The sequence below is a fragment of the Sus scrofa genome, chromosome 16 (genome assembly GCF_054392235.1).
Source record: "Sus scrofa isolate SSC_HxYL_T2T_F1_AM1 chromosome 16, Sscrofa_HxYL_maternal_Yorkshire_Landrace_v2.0, whole genome shotgun sequence".
In the NCBI taxonomy this organism is placed as follows: domain Eukaryota; kingdom Metazoa; phylum Chordata; class Mammalia; order Artiodactyla; family Suidae; genus Sus; species Sus scrofa.
This window is the reverse complement of record NC_139398.1, coordinates 61,468,950-61,483,425: the sequence shown is the minus strand read 5'-3', so window position 1 is coordinate 61,483,425 and position 14,476 is coordinate 61,468,950. Positions and strand designations below refer to the sequence as shown.

Below are 14,476 nucleotides of genomic sequence, written 5' to 3'. Positions count from 1 at the left end.
CTTCTGAGCCTTTCCTGGTGCAGACAGCAGCTAGGACGATGTTTCCACTGGAGCCCTGCTGGCATCAGGGGAAGGTCAAGTTTTTGCTCTGAAGGACTCTCTTACCCATTGGCAGTTCAGTCGCTCTGGCAGCTGGTCACTAAAAGTTAATAATGCCACTCCTTCCAGTCATTGTGACAACCCCAAAACGTTCCCCTCCTCCCCTTTTGTGTCCAAAAGTCTCTCAAGGCAGCAGAACCCTTCTTTGTTTTTTTTTTTTCCCCATAGATGCTATTTTTAATATGGATTCCCCCCCTTCCTTAAAATTCCCTCTCCAGGAATTCCCACAGTGGCTCAGCAGGTTGAGAACCCAACTAGTGTCCATGAGGATGCAGGTTCAATCCCTGGCCCCGCTCAGTGGGTTAAGGATCCGGCATTGCCGTGAGCTGTGGTGTAGGTCGCAGACATGGTTCACATCTGGCGTGGCTGTGGCTGTGGCTGTCGCTGGCAGCTGTAGCTCAGATTTGACCCCTAGCCTGGGAACATCCATATGCCAAGGGTGTGGCCCTAAAAGGACAAAACAAACAAAAAACCCTTTCCTTTTATTCTTTTTGTTGTTGAAGTAGTTAGTTTGCAATGTTGTGTTAGTTTCAGGTGTGCAGCAATCCTTCAAATCATTCTTAAGACAAAAATTCCAAGTCTTTCCACGCCAACACCCTCCCGCCCCGCCCCCGCCACCCACAGCCCACATGTTCTGGTCCTGCCTTTCTGCCCACCTTCATCTTGTGCCAAATGCCTATTTCCCATCCTGGCATCTCTTCCCACCTCCTTGATTCAGTCCCTAGTCCTGCCCAGCTCTTTCCTGCCCCCAGGCCTTTGCCTGCGCCATACCCTCTGCCTGCAGGGCTCTCCTTTCTGCTCTCCCGGCTGGCTCCGTAGCCTTCAGATCTTTCCCCAAACCTCTTTAGAGCAGCGTTTCCTGACCACCCTCCCCAGAGACAATCCTGGTCCTTTTAGCTTATATCATACCCTCATTCTCTTCTGTGCTGGCACAATTCCATTATTACAACCTATAGTTCAATACTTGTTTATTTGCTGACTGAGTTCTTAGCAACCTCCCCTATTACTTGAAGCCAAGCACTGCAAGAATAAGGATGTCATTCATTCAGTGTCATTCACTCTGTATCCCTGGTGTCTTGCATTGTGCCCGGCACAGAGTAGGTGCTCACCAGCAGTTACTGAGTGTTGAGTGAGGACCACAGAGCCAGGAAGTGTCAGAGCTGATACTGGGATGACTGGGCTGTCTACCTGACAGCTCCCATCCATGAAGCCATTCTGATTCGCACTCGGGAGCTGCCTGGAAAATTCATACTCTTGGATGTTTTAAATAACCCTCTGAGCCTGTGTAGCCTGACATGGGGTAAGCATTTTTTCCCAGCATTGCCTGTCTGTTCAGTCCCCTCACAGAAGGCCTAGGTTTGGGATTCTGGGCTCTGGAATGCCTTCTGGCATTTTCTGCTCAGTGAGCCCATCCATTCCCATTTTCTTCAGCAGAGCTGAAGATACAAATTGCAAAAGACCGTCTTGCAAATTGCTGGAAGAGCGCATGCTCCAGGCCAGGAACCCCTCTGCTGCTGCTGCGGGGGCAGGGGGGCAAGCTCCAGGGGGGGTTGTGTTTGCTGCACTGCTGCACTGTTTGGCACTGTTCTGGCGGGCTGGGGATGGCAGAAGAGGGGAGCTGGGGCAGCTGCCAGGCTCAGCTCTGGGGACAGCAGGCATAGATTCGAGGGGACAGCCTGAGATCCAGGGCACAGCACAGGGAACCCAAATGCAAGGAACCAGTGTCCGTTCAGCTTACTGTCTAGCAGTAGGGAGTAAGCAGGCTTGACTGTGAGCTGCCATCAAGGTTGGCTAGACAGGAGGTGCACCACCAGGAGATGTGTTTATACCCAGTGGGAGTCTGGCCAGGGACTGGTGGTCCTGGAGGACTGGACAGCTCTAGGAGGTTGGCAAGAATTAGCTGGAAACCAAAGTCCCAGATTACGGCCTGAGGTTGGGAAAGAGGGACTCTGAGATATTAGAAAGATCTTGTATTTTCAAATTAGAAAGGCCTAGGCTGGATTCTTGCTTTCTCCTCTTACCAAACCTCTTACCATACGTGTGACGTTAGGCAAGTCACGTCACCTCTCTGAGCCTTAAGCTTCTCAGCTATAAAATGGGAAGTAACCCCCGGCTGCAGAGGGCAGTGGTGATGAGAAACAACTCGTGGAAAGCACCCAGCATGGAGCCAAGCGCTTAGAAGTCGGGAGTTCCCATGGTGGCGCAGTAGAAATGAATCTGACTAGTATCTATGAGGACTCAGGTTCAATCCCTGGCCTCTCTCAGTGGTCAAAGATCTGGCGTTGCTGTGAGCAGTGGTATAGGCTGCAGACTCAGCTTAGATTTGGAGTTGCCATGGCTATGGTATACACTGGCCGCTGTACCTCCAATTCTACCCCTAGCCTGGGAACTTATATGTGCCATGGGTGCGGCTCTAAAAGGGACAGACTGAACCATTTGCTCCCACATCCAACTCACCTTCTGTCCTCCTCTTGCGCTGGGAAGTTGGACCTGCCTCCAGCAAATATTTATGTTGAAATATTTGGAGACAGCACACGATTTGCAGATATTTTCATAATGCTTTTCACGGTTTACACAGCGTGCCACCTGCCTCTGTCTCCTGAAAAGGAAAGAAAGATTTTTTTAAAGAAAATGGGCTGGAATGAGGGAGGGGTGGGGGGTAAAATGGGATTTTCATCTGAAAAGGCTTGCCTCCAAGGCACCAAAATTGAGCATCCATTGAACTGGGAGAAAGAATAAATTCTAGGTGTGCCGGTAGTGCTTTGTATATCAGGTCTGCTTTGCAGCCTTCTAAGCATTTGCATAGCTGTCATCTTTCATAAGCCTCACAAAAATCCAATTAGGAAGGGCCATGATCCTAGATTACAGATGGAGAAACAGAGGCTTAGGGAGGCTATGGGATCTACTCAATGGTTCACAGTGGTATGTGGCGAAGTGGCAGATTCATTTCCAAGAGTGAGGAAAGGGAAGTGTTGCAAAATTTGGGTTTTAAGATGAGTTAAAGGATATTTGACATTTTTTCTTTTCTTTCTTTTCAAACTTCTTTTTAGGACTGCATTTATGGCCTATGGAAGTTCCCAGGCCAGGGATCAAATAGGAGCTGCAGTTTCTGGAGCCACAGCCACAGCAATGTGGAATCTGAGCCATGTTTCCAACCTACACTGCAGCTTTCAATAATGCTGGATCTTTAACCCCCTGAATAAGGCTGGTGATTGAACCTGCATCCTCATGGATTCTAGTTGTGGTTTTAACCCACTGAGCCACCATGGGAATTCCAGATATTTGACCTTTTAACAATTTATTTTATGGAAAACTTATATAAGCTCCTATCACTGTATATAGAAGGAATAATGCTACTGACCCATTCTCTTATGACAGCCAAGAGAGATGCAGGGCAGTGGGCCCACTTCACCTTTTGTGGGTCCCTCCTGTACTTAACTCCAGCTTCCCAATCCCATCTGCTGGTTGGATGACATCAAGGCTTTGGAGCCACCACAGGATGGCAGGGACAAGAGACAGATGCAGTCTGGGTTCTTGTGTCATCACCTGGAAAAGAATGGCTTGACCTGCATCCAACCTGGATAGGAGTGGGAAGTACTCTCTTGTGATATTAAGCCACATAGATTTTGTTTCATTTGTCACAGCAGCAAAACATAGCCCATGCTCACTAACATGCCATCTCACTGTCCAAAATCTCTACCTGGTTCCCTAAGGAAACTACTTTTTGCAACAGAAGGAAAGAATTCAAGCCTCATGGTCTCCTCAACTCAAGCACATTTTCTACCCCTGGCTTCATCTGGGTGTTTGCAGTGTTTGCTCTGTCTAGGTTCTGAGTGGGGTGATAGTGAGGTCTCTTCTACCCAGTTTCTGTACCACCAGGACTAGAATGAGATTTTCTCAGAATGTTCTAGAAATAATACACCTGGACAAGTATCTTCAGAAGAAAACCACAGTCCTCTATCCCACGAGGAACACATGCTTCTCCAGTAAAGGTGACTCTGAGCTTCCTTCTTGAAAAGGAGCAACTCTGGCATCATGACACTAAAGCATGAGAGCCATCTGGGGAAGGCAACGAGCAATTTAAAGCAGCCATCCCAGGAATAAATTTAGTGCTCTCACTTTATAGGTGAGGATGAAAGATCCAGAGAAGGAAAGGGGTTGCCTCAGGCAACACAGCTATTAACCAGAAGAGGTAGGAGTAGAATCAAGATCCTTACTTCTAACCCACTTTTCATTCTTTCTTTTTTTAAATTTAAATTTTATTGGTGTATAGTTGACTTACAATATTGTATTAGTCTCAGGTGTACAGCAAAGTAAATCAGTTATACATACACATATATCCATTCTTTTTTAGATTTTTTTCTCCTATAGATTACAGAATATTGAGTCGATTTCCCTGTGCTCTAAGTAGGTCCTTGTTAGTTATCTACTTTTATATATAGTGGTGTGTATATGTTAATTCTACCCTCCTAATTTATTTCCCCCACCTCTGGGTTTCCTGTTTAGTAACCATAAGTTCATTTTTGAAATCTGTGTGTCTGTGTCTGTTTTGTAAATAAGTTCTTTTATATCATTTTAAAATTAGATTCCACATATAAGTGCTATCACGTGATATTTGTCTTTCTCTGTCTGACTTACTTCACTCAATATGGTAATCTCTAGGTCCGTCCAAATTGCTGAAAATGGCATTATTTCATTATGGCTGAGTAATATTCCATTGTATATATGTACCACATCTTCTTTATCCAATCCTCTGTTGATGGACATTTAGGTTGCTTCCATGTAATGGCTCTTTTAAATAGTGCTGCAGTGAACATTGGGGTGCATGTATCTTTTCAAGCTATGGTTTTGTCCAGAGAGATACCCAGGAGTGCGATTCCTAGATCAAATGGTAGCTCTATATTTAGTTTTGGAAGGAACCTCCATACTTTTTTCCATAGTGGCTGTACCAATTTACATTTCCACCAACAGTGTAAGAGGGTTCCCTTCTCTCCACACCCTTTCCAACATTTATTGTCTGTAGACTTCTTAATGGCCATTCTGACTGATGTGAGGTGATAGCTCATTGTTGTTTCAAGTTGCATTTCTCTAGTAATTGATGTTGAGCATCTTTTCATGTGCTTTTTGGCCATCTGTCTGTCTTTGGAGAAATGTCTATTTAGATCTTCTGCCCCCCCCCCCTTTCTTTTTAGGGCCATACCCATGGCATATGGAAGTTCCCAGGCTAGGGGTCTAATTGGAGCTCTAGCGGCTGGCCTGCACAACAGCCAAGCCTTGTCTGAAACCTACATCAGAGCTCACAGTAATGCTGGATCCCCAACCCACTGAGCAAGCCCAGGGATTGAACCCACACCCTCTCGGATGCTAGTTGGATTCATTTCCGCTGCACCACAATGGGAACTCCCTCTTCTAACCATTTTTTAAATTGTAACCTACTTTTCTTTATTCTTTTTTTTTTTTTTTTTTTTTTTTTGTCTTTTTGCTATTTCTTTGGGCCGCTCCCGAGGCATATGGAGGTTCCCAGGCTAGGGGTCGAATTGGAGCTGTAGCCACCGGCCTACGCCAAAGCCACAGCAACGCCGGATCCGAGCCACGTCTGCAACCTACACCACAGCTCACGGCAACGCCAGATCCTTAACCCACTGAGCAAGGGCAGGGACCGAACCCGCAATCTCATGGTTCCTAGTCGGATTCATTAACCACTGCGCCACGACGGGAACTCCTACTTTTCTTTATTCTTTACCCCACTAGAGCATCCCAGGATGGAACTGAACTCAGATTCGAATGTTCCATTCTTGCCCTGTATGCAAGCCCATATTTATTTTCCCATGGAGATAATACAAACAGCATGGCCTTTAGTGTGATATTGGGGTGGTTTTGGAATCAAAGCCTGGTGCTGAAAATGTCAAGCTGTGTGACCTTGAAGAGGCCACTTGCCCTGTCTAAATCTCAATTTTCTCATCTGAAAATGAGGATAATCCCTGCCTTGCTGGATTGGATGACACCTGAAAAGTGTCTGATGCATAATAGGAGCTCAAAATATGTGACTTCTACTCTTTCACTGTATACAAAGCCTGGTACTAAGGGTTATGGGCAATTACAAAGAAAGCTGCCTTTTCTCAAGGCATGGGGACAATGATGTCATTGGCCACACTGGCAGCAAGAATTTAGAGGTTACGTAACATTGTGGCAAGCATGGGAAATCTGGAGCCACACTGCCTGGTTTCTAAGCTTGGCTGTGACGTCAGGCATGCACCTTAAACATTCTGTGCCTTAGTTTCCTCATCTGTCAAATGGGGATAACAGTAGGACCTACTTGATAAAACTATTGGGAAAATGAAAACAGTTAACATGTTTAAATCACATAGCATATGCCTGGTGTATAATGAGCCCTCCATCAAGGTTATTTTTTATCAGCATCTATTGTAGACTTTCTCTATGCCAGGCATTGTCTCTTTGGATCCTGGAAACTGACATTGTCCCTGTTAAGCACACAAAGAGATTTTAAATATTGTCCAAGGCCGTACGCCCAGGAAAAACACAGGTAGTCCTTGAACTCGGATCAGCCTGACTCCAGCCTGTGCTCTCAGTCACTCTGTTAAGCAGCTTTCCTTCAGATTGTGACCATCCAAGAGCGGATGGTGCGTGAGGGGTGAAGCTGGGAGGTGGCAGGTTGTCAAGGGTCTTGAAGGCTTTGCCGGGAGTCGGCACTTTAATCTGAAGACTGAGGGAGGCCCTGAAGGTTTCTAAGTAGGAAGGACCTGGGCTGATCGTTTGTGGGGAGCTTCAAAGAAAAGAACAGCTGTCTCTTTACCTGATTCAACAGGCTGTTTGGATTTGGAGCAAAGAAAGACCCAGAAGCCAACGGATACAAGGTTGAAGACACCCTGTTAATACAGAGCGCGAGGGCCAGAGCAGCTTAGCAGAGAAGAAAGCGAATTTCAGGGTGGGCCTGGCACAGGCTGTCCTGCTCTACCTTGAACACCATGGACTCTGCTCCCTCAGGCATCTTTGGCAGGGCACCTCAAAGAGGAAGCCTACAATCCTTTGAAGCAGCAAAGAAGAGAAGAGAAAGGGGAGGGATACATGGGAATTAATTTCCAACAAGAATTTTTTATTTTGGAGCTAAAGTCCTTTGGGGAAAGAAAAAAAATTAAAAGCCTTGGGCCTCTGTCTTTATATTTCTATGAAAACTGCATTTCTTATATGCCTTAGAGTGATCTAGTCCTATAGAGCGTGTCGGGGGACCAAGCCTTTGCTGTATTGGTTCTGAGAGCAGCTCATCAGGGGTTGGGCCCCTCAGGTGAGAGCCTAGTTGCTTGGTGGGTTCCACTGCTGGCTTCTATTTGTGTTTTGCTTTGGTAAGAGGAGGGCTGGCTGTTCCGCACCTCAGTTTTCTCATGAAGGAAAGAGTAGTACATAGTGTGACATCATTGGGGAGTTTCTGCAGGAGAAAACGCCGAAGGTGTAAGATCGGGGGTGTTCGGCAGTCCCAGCGGTGTTAATCCTCGGAGGAAGCGCCGTGATCCCACCCCCTGCAGTGTTCACATATCAGTAGTTCATAAGGTAGATGTGACTCTCAGTCGTGTTTGGTTAGGCATGCCCAGTGTCTTTTTTTTTTTTTTTTTGAATAAATTAAAAACAGAAGCTTTTACATAAAAATCAGAATTCCTGGTTTCTCTTGAAAAATCAGAAGATCTAGTCTCACTGGGAGCTGAGTGAGGCAGCTTTCAGCTGGAGCTGAGTGGCAGATGTCACTTATAGAAAGGCATGTCTCTGAACCCTCCAGCAACTTCTTGTTGTCTCCCCAACCCTGAGCCCAAGTCACAGGGGCCATTTCTCCTTGGCACCCCTGCTTTGCTTTTGAAAGGGGACTATTTCTCTATACCCACACCTCTTTCAAAAGAGAAAAGCACAGTGTTGAGAAACAAAGGCCATGTGTTTCTGGAAAAACTGGAGAAAAAAGTCTTTTTGGTGGAAGTTAAAAACATTCTTCTGGGAGTTCCCATCGTGGTGCAGCGGAAACGAATCTGACTAGGAATCATGATGTTGTGGGTTCGATCCCTGGCCTCGCTCAGTGGGTTAAGGATCCAGTGTTGCCATGAGCTGTGGTGTAGGCTGCAGACACGGCTCGGCTCCTGCGTTGCTGTGGCTGTGGTGTAGGCTGGCAGCTGTAGCTCCGATTTGACCCCTAGCCTGGGACTCTCCACATGCTGTGGGTGCGGCCCTCAAAAAAAAAAAAATCTTCTGAGTTTAATATGCAAATAAAGTGAGTCTATAGAGAAAGAATATGACTGATGACCCCATTAAAAAACAAACAGAACCATATGCAGTATATGGGAAAGATGTGTGATGAAAAGCTTAACGGACTGAAAAGGCACTGAAATCACTGCAAGGTTTGTGTTTCAGTGCCAATACCAGCAGCAATGGTGCAGTGAAAGGAAACAGACACATCTGATCCTTTCATCCACATAACTCATTTGGATTACTTGCCTGGTCCTTTTATTTTATTTTATTTTATTTATTTTTCTGGCCCTGCTGAAAGTTCCTGAGCTAGGGATAGAACCTAAGCCATAGAAGCGACATGAGCCGAAGCAGTGACAATGCTGGATCCTTAACCCATTAAGCCACCAGGGAATTCCTTGCCTGGCTCTTTAGATGTTTATGTTTGTAACCATTGGCCATCAGCAAGCACAGCAGACCTCTGGCAGCTGTAGGGAAATGGAATACAACCAATACAACAGAATTGAGGACTGTGAGAATCTCACAGCCCCCCAGTGCTCTGCCTGTCTTCATCACACAACCTACTCTCACTAGCCCCTTTCCACTCTTCTTCTCACCCATGTCCCCTGCCAACTCCCAAAGGAATCTGCCCACAGGAAGTGCCGCCTCCTCCTCATTGCATACGTCGGGCTCAGCAGGTGCAGCCCTCCAGGGGGGCCATGTGCTCAGAGTCAAAACAGCAAAGCCCTCCTGGGTGCTCCCTCCAAGGGAACATGAAGATCCAGGGGAACAGGTTTATAAAAAGGGACGAATTTTTTTTAATTATAAAAAAATTTATACAAATTTTAAAAGTTACTTTCCATTTACAGTTATTAGAAAATATTGGCTCTCTTCCCCATGTTGCGCAGTATATCCTTGAGCCTATCTCACACCCAGTAGTTTGTGCCTCCCATTCTTCCACTCCTGTATTACTCCCAACCCCACAGGTAACCAGTAGTTTGTTCTCCATATCTGTGAATCTGCTTTTTTTTTTTGTTATATCCACTAGTTTGTTGTATTTGTTAGATTCCACATATAAGTGATATCATGCAGTATTTGTCTTTCTCTGTGATTTATTTCAATAGCATATAATGTCCTCCAAGTCCATGGACTGGACTTGCAATGGCAAATGGCATTGCCGAAATGGCAAAATTTCATTCTTCTTATAGCTAAGTAGTATTCCATTGTGTGTGTATTACGTCTTTTTTTTTTTTTTTTGGGTCCCATCTGAGGCATATGGAAGTTCCCAGGCTAGGGGTCAAATTGGAGCTACAGCTGCTGACCTACACCACAGCTAAAGGAACACGGGATCCTGGCAGGGGCAGTATCTGTGACTTACACCACAGCTCATAGCAACACTGGATCCTCAACCCACTGAGCGAGGCCAGGGATCAAACCTGAAACCTCATGGTTACTAGTCGGATTCATTTCTGCTGCACCACAATAGGAACTCCCCTTCCACAGCTTTGATAAAATTTCTGTGAGGTTTGTAGAAATCACAAAGTGTTTGGAATCTGACTGATCTGAACCAGCAGTTCTTAGAAACCCAGAGTTCTGGGGAAGTAATAAGAAAAGCAGCCTTCCCCCGGCATCTCCTATTAGCCTGACACTATATCACTAAGTTCTCTGAACCACCGCATGCATTAGCATTCCCATTTTATAGGTGAATAAATGGAGGCCTACAAAGGTTATGTGACTTGCTCAAGGTCACACAGCTATTCAATGGTGATGGTGGAGTCCAGTGCAGAACTAGAAAGTCTTTGCTCTTGGAAGTTATTGCCCAATAGCTTTGTGAACACACTCTGCAGGGAGTTTGCCCCTTTGTTGGACTCCTGTCCCCCACCCCATCTCTCTCCTTCTTGGCAGGCCCCCGGCCTCCAGGAGAGTCTTGCGTGTCTCGATACTATCTGAATTGTTATCTGCCTCCTCCCTGTCTGGAGTGCCCCTCTCTTTCTCACTGCTGATGAGCTCATCATGGAACTCCTGAAGTCAGTTGTGGGTCCTAGCACATAATGAGTGCAGTGCCCTGTCTCCCTTAGTCCCCCTTTCCTCTGACCCTCCTACCCCGAAGCGGGGACCTCATCACAAAAAAGTATGCCTTGGAGAAAAGACTTGAATCGACATTCTCCCAAGAAGACACACAAATGACCCACAAGCACGTGAAAAGATGCTTAACATCACTCATCATTAGAGAAATGCAAGTCAATGAGATGCCACCTCACACCCTTCAGGATGGCTGATATCAAAAAAAAAAAAAAAATGGAGAGAGAGAGCAAGAAATAACAAGTGTTGATGAGGATGTGGAGAAATTGGAGCCCTTGGGCATTGCTGGTAGGAATTTAAAATGGTAAGCTGCTGTAGAAAACAGTATGGCACTTCCTCAAAAAATTAAAATGAGGAAGTTCCCTTCAGAGCGCAGCAGTTAACAAACCCGACCAGGATCCACGAGGATTTGAGTTCAATCCCTGGCCTTGCTCAGTGGGTTAAAGATCCGGCATTGCTGTGGCTGTGGCATAGGCGGGCAACTGCAGCTCCAATTCCACCCCTAGCCTGGGAACGTCCACATGCCATGGGCTCAGCCCTTAAAAGACCAAAAGGAAAAAAAAAAAAAAAGGAGGAAGGACATTCTGACACATACTACAGCATGGATGTACCTTGAGGACATGATGCTAAGTGAAATAAGCTGATTACCAAAAGGCAAATACCACATGATTCCACTTAGATGCAATACACAGAGTAGTCAAAACCACAGAAGCCAAAAGTAGAAAGGTGGTGGCCGGGGGCTGGGAGAGGAAGGAACCGGAAGTTATTGTGTCATGGATATAGAGTTTTGGTTTTGCAAGATAAAAAGGTTCTGGAGATGCATGATGAAAATGGTAGCACAGCAATGTGAATTCACTCAGTACCACAGAACTGTATAGCTAACAGTGCTTATGATGGTAAATTTTACATTTATTTGTTTTTTTAACCACAATAAAAAAAAATGAAAACAAAATATGCCTCTGAGACCTGCAAGCCTTTATTATTTGTTCTCTTTTAGGAGGCTGCGCTTATTTAAAATATCGTTTTGATGATAAAGGTTACACTTAATCCATCTAGTTTGTGAAGTCTTGTATCCCCTGAAGCCTGAGAAGGGAAAAATGCCATCTATGATGGTTTCATTATGTAACACTTCACACAACACCCGGAGGAAATGGCTCCAGGAGAAAGATAAAAATACATTCTGAGATTAAAAAAAAAATCAACAACTGCTGCTGTCTCTTTTTTCTCCATGACTTCAAATCCAGACAGGCAAAAGTGAGTAATTAAAAAAAAAAAATCTGGTGTTATTTAAAGTAAACTTGAATAACAACCAAGGAGGACCAACATGAATAGCATTGCAGGCAAGCTGGCGTGTTGGATTCTGTCACCCAAGTGCCTAATATCCCAAATGACTTCCTCACATAGTCTGGACTCTGTGTTTAGGCGTGTGACGGTTGTTTTTAGGGTTTTTTTTTTTCTCTCTTTTTGTGCCAACAAAGATGAAAACTTGCTTGGCTCATAAACTGTCTTTCACCTTCCTTCTCCACTCCATGAATAGCCATAGACGATACGCGAAATCAGGCAAATGCTGATTTGGGGAGCTTGAGAGGACCAGTCCATGTGTGTACATGGACATACACAGGTAAGCAGGCAGCAGAATGTGGATATGAAAGATAGAGAGAAAGAGAGACAGACTCAAAGAGTTATACGGCAGCACTCTGCATTGGGATGCACCTAAGAGCCTGGGTCACTGCAGCACTGCCCTCTGGATAAATAATGCAAAAAAAAGACAGCACCCATGGAACAGCCTCTAAATGTTTCCTATGTTTGGCATTACATGGCTCTTCTAATATTGCCTCATTATTAACTTAATAAGAGTTATGTCAACATACTCAAAATGACTGAGAGGGACCTACTTTTGGAGAATGTAGTCTGTGAGGGCAATGGTTGCCCTTGCTTGGGGAGGGGTGTGTATGTGTCTGTGTGTGTGTGTGTACCTACTAAGTACCCACTTACTATAATAGATCCAGAAGGATTACAGGCATGAATGAAACACAGTTCCACCTTCCAGGAGCTAACAATCTAGTCAAGGAAAAGACGGGCAGGTAAATTAGCCACCATATTCCAGAGGTTGCTAACCCAGCTCCCAGAGGGATAAGGTAGGTTGGCTCAAGTGGGTGAAATGAACCAAGTAGCATGACCTGCAAATCAGAGCACATTGGAAGTTCTTGTGGCTCAGCAGTAAGGAGCCCAGTTAGTATCCATGAGGACGTGGGTTCGATCCCTGGCCTCACTCTGAGTTAAGGATCTGGTATTGCCGTGAGCTGGAGTGAGGTCACAGACACAGCTCGGATCTAGCATGGCTGAGCCTGTGGTATAGGCATATGGCTGTAGCTCCAATTCCATGTCTAGCCTGCAAACTTCCAATGGGTGTGGCCCTAAAAAGCAAAAAAAAAGGGAAACCAGGAACTCAGTCCTACCTGATTGTGGTTATGTAATAAAGCAGCCCAGGATGGCCAGAGCTTCAGATTTTTAAAAGGCAACAGAGATGTGGCTTTGTGTATGTGTGAAATTGCCTAAAATTGACATTCTGTCAACAAATTCCATTTTTTAACAACCAGTGTACAGGCCAAATGTAATATAGATGAGGGCTAGCTTCAGCCAGTACGTCCAGGAATAACCTCGGATATCAGAAAATATGAAGAGCAATAAAGGAGGAGACAGCGAGGCTAATGCCATAAACTGAGGGAGGGATTAGGGAGAATGTCACAGTGTAGCTGATATCAGAACCGGATCTTGAGAGATTCATTTGCCACGAAGAAAAGCAGAGGGAGCGGCATTTGTGGCGATAGGAACAAAATGCACCAAAGCAGAGTGGGGTGAAAGGACATCCATGTGAAACCCTTTACAAGCCCCTGAGTCCTTGTGTTTTGAAGCAAAAGGCTGTTTCTTTAGCCTCCTAGGCCTCCCCTCCGTCTCAAAAAGCTGACTCTAGAGTTAATGATTAAGAAATATTGTTACCGCTAAGAACAAGTTAAAACGCTTCCCATTATACAATATCGTATCTCGGCTCACCAACTTTCGGTTACTTTCTAGTTAGAGGTACATCGCACCTGGTGTTTTTCTTTGAAACACTCCCTGACGCACCCTCCTTTTGTGAGCAATCTTCACTGCAGAGAGAAGGTCAAGGTGTGATAATCCCCCAAACCAGCCTTGATGGCTTTGAAACGATCTATGGAGGGAGAAGAATGCAGGCAGCCTAATCCTTATCAACATCCCTGCTTTTTCAAACTAAACCTAAAAAACCCCTTGCTGTCCCCTCTCAAGAGAGGACACAATTTTGAGGCATTAGCCTGCCAGGCCTCCTTTGCCTGGCAAAGCCATGAAGTTGTTCTTTCTGCTTCACCCTAAACTTTGTCGCCAGGATTTCATTGGTTCTGGTGTACAGAGGCCCATTTTGGCTACACATGTTTAGGAAAGAGAAAATGACATCATGTGATTGAGGCAGAAGACAGGTAGGTTTGCTGGACCAGAGGCTGAAGTGGTATTGAAGCCAGATGATGATAAGCCTGGAATGTCAGAGACTCATCCTAGGACTTTGGACGAAGCTAAAGAATAAAGTCAAACTTGATAGAACCACAGAGATCTGCTAATGCTTTAACTGCATGCCAAAGCAACACCCATATCCCTTAAAAAAGGAATAACATCATCCAGTCTCCCTATAATGTATCAACTACAATGTCCAGAAAGCAGTAAGAATTTGTTGCATATGCAAAGGAGTGGGAAAAATTCATAATAATTATGTAGGTTTTTTCATTTATGAATGTGGATGTTCTATTCACTGATTTTTTTTTGATAAATTCCATTTAATCATGGTGCATAATATAGTTTATATGTTGGTGGGTTCAATGTGCCAATGTTTTGTTCAAGATTTTAGCATCTATGTTCATGAAAGATATTGCTCTATAGTTTCCTGTGCTTTTTTGCTTTTTTTTTTTTTTTTTTTTTTTTTTTTTTTTTTTTTTTGCTTTTTAGAGCTGCACTCATGATACATGGAAGTTCCCAGGCTAGGGGTCGAATCAAAGCTACAGTT

The 14,476-nt window shown here is 44.9% G+C and overlaps 1 protein-coding gene across 1 annotated transcript in view; it reads right to left on the bottom strand.

The window, feature by feature from the left end:
- The window catches only part of DRD1 (dopamine receptor D1), a 600,123-nt gene that overhangs the window by 224,003 nt on the left and 361,644 nt on the right, over positions 1-14,476 (bottom strand). Inside the window, exon 5 of the mRNA XM_085001471.1 lies at positions 2,557-2,698. The gene's annotated coding sequence lies outside the window, so the exon portion shown is untranslated. The remainder of the gene's footprint in view (positions 1-2,556; positions 2,699-14,476) is intronic.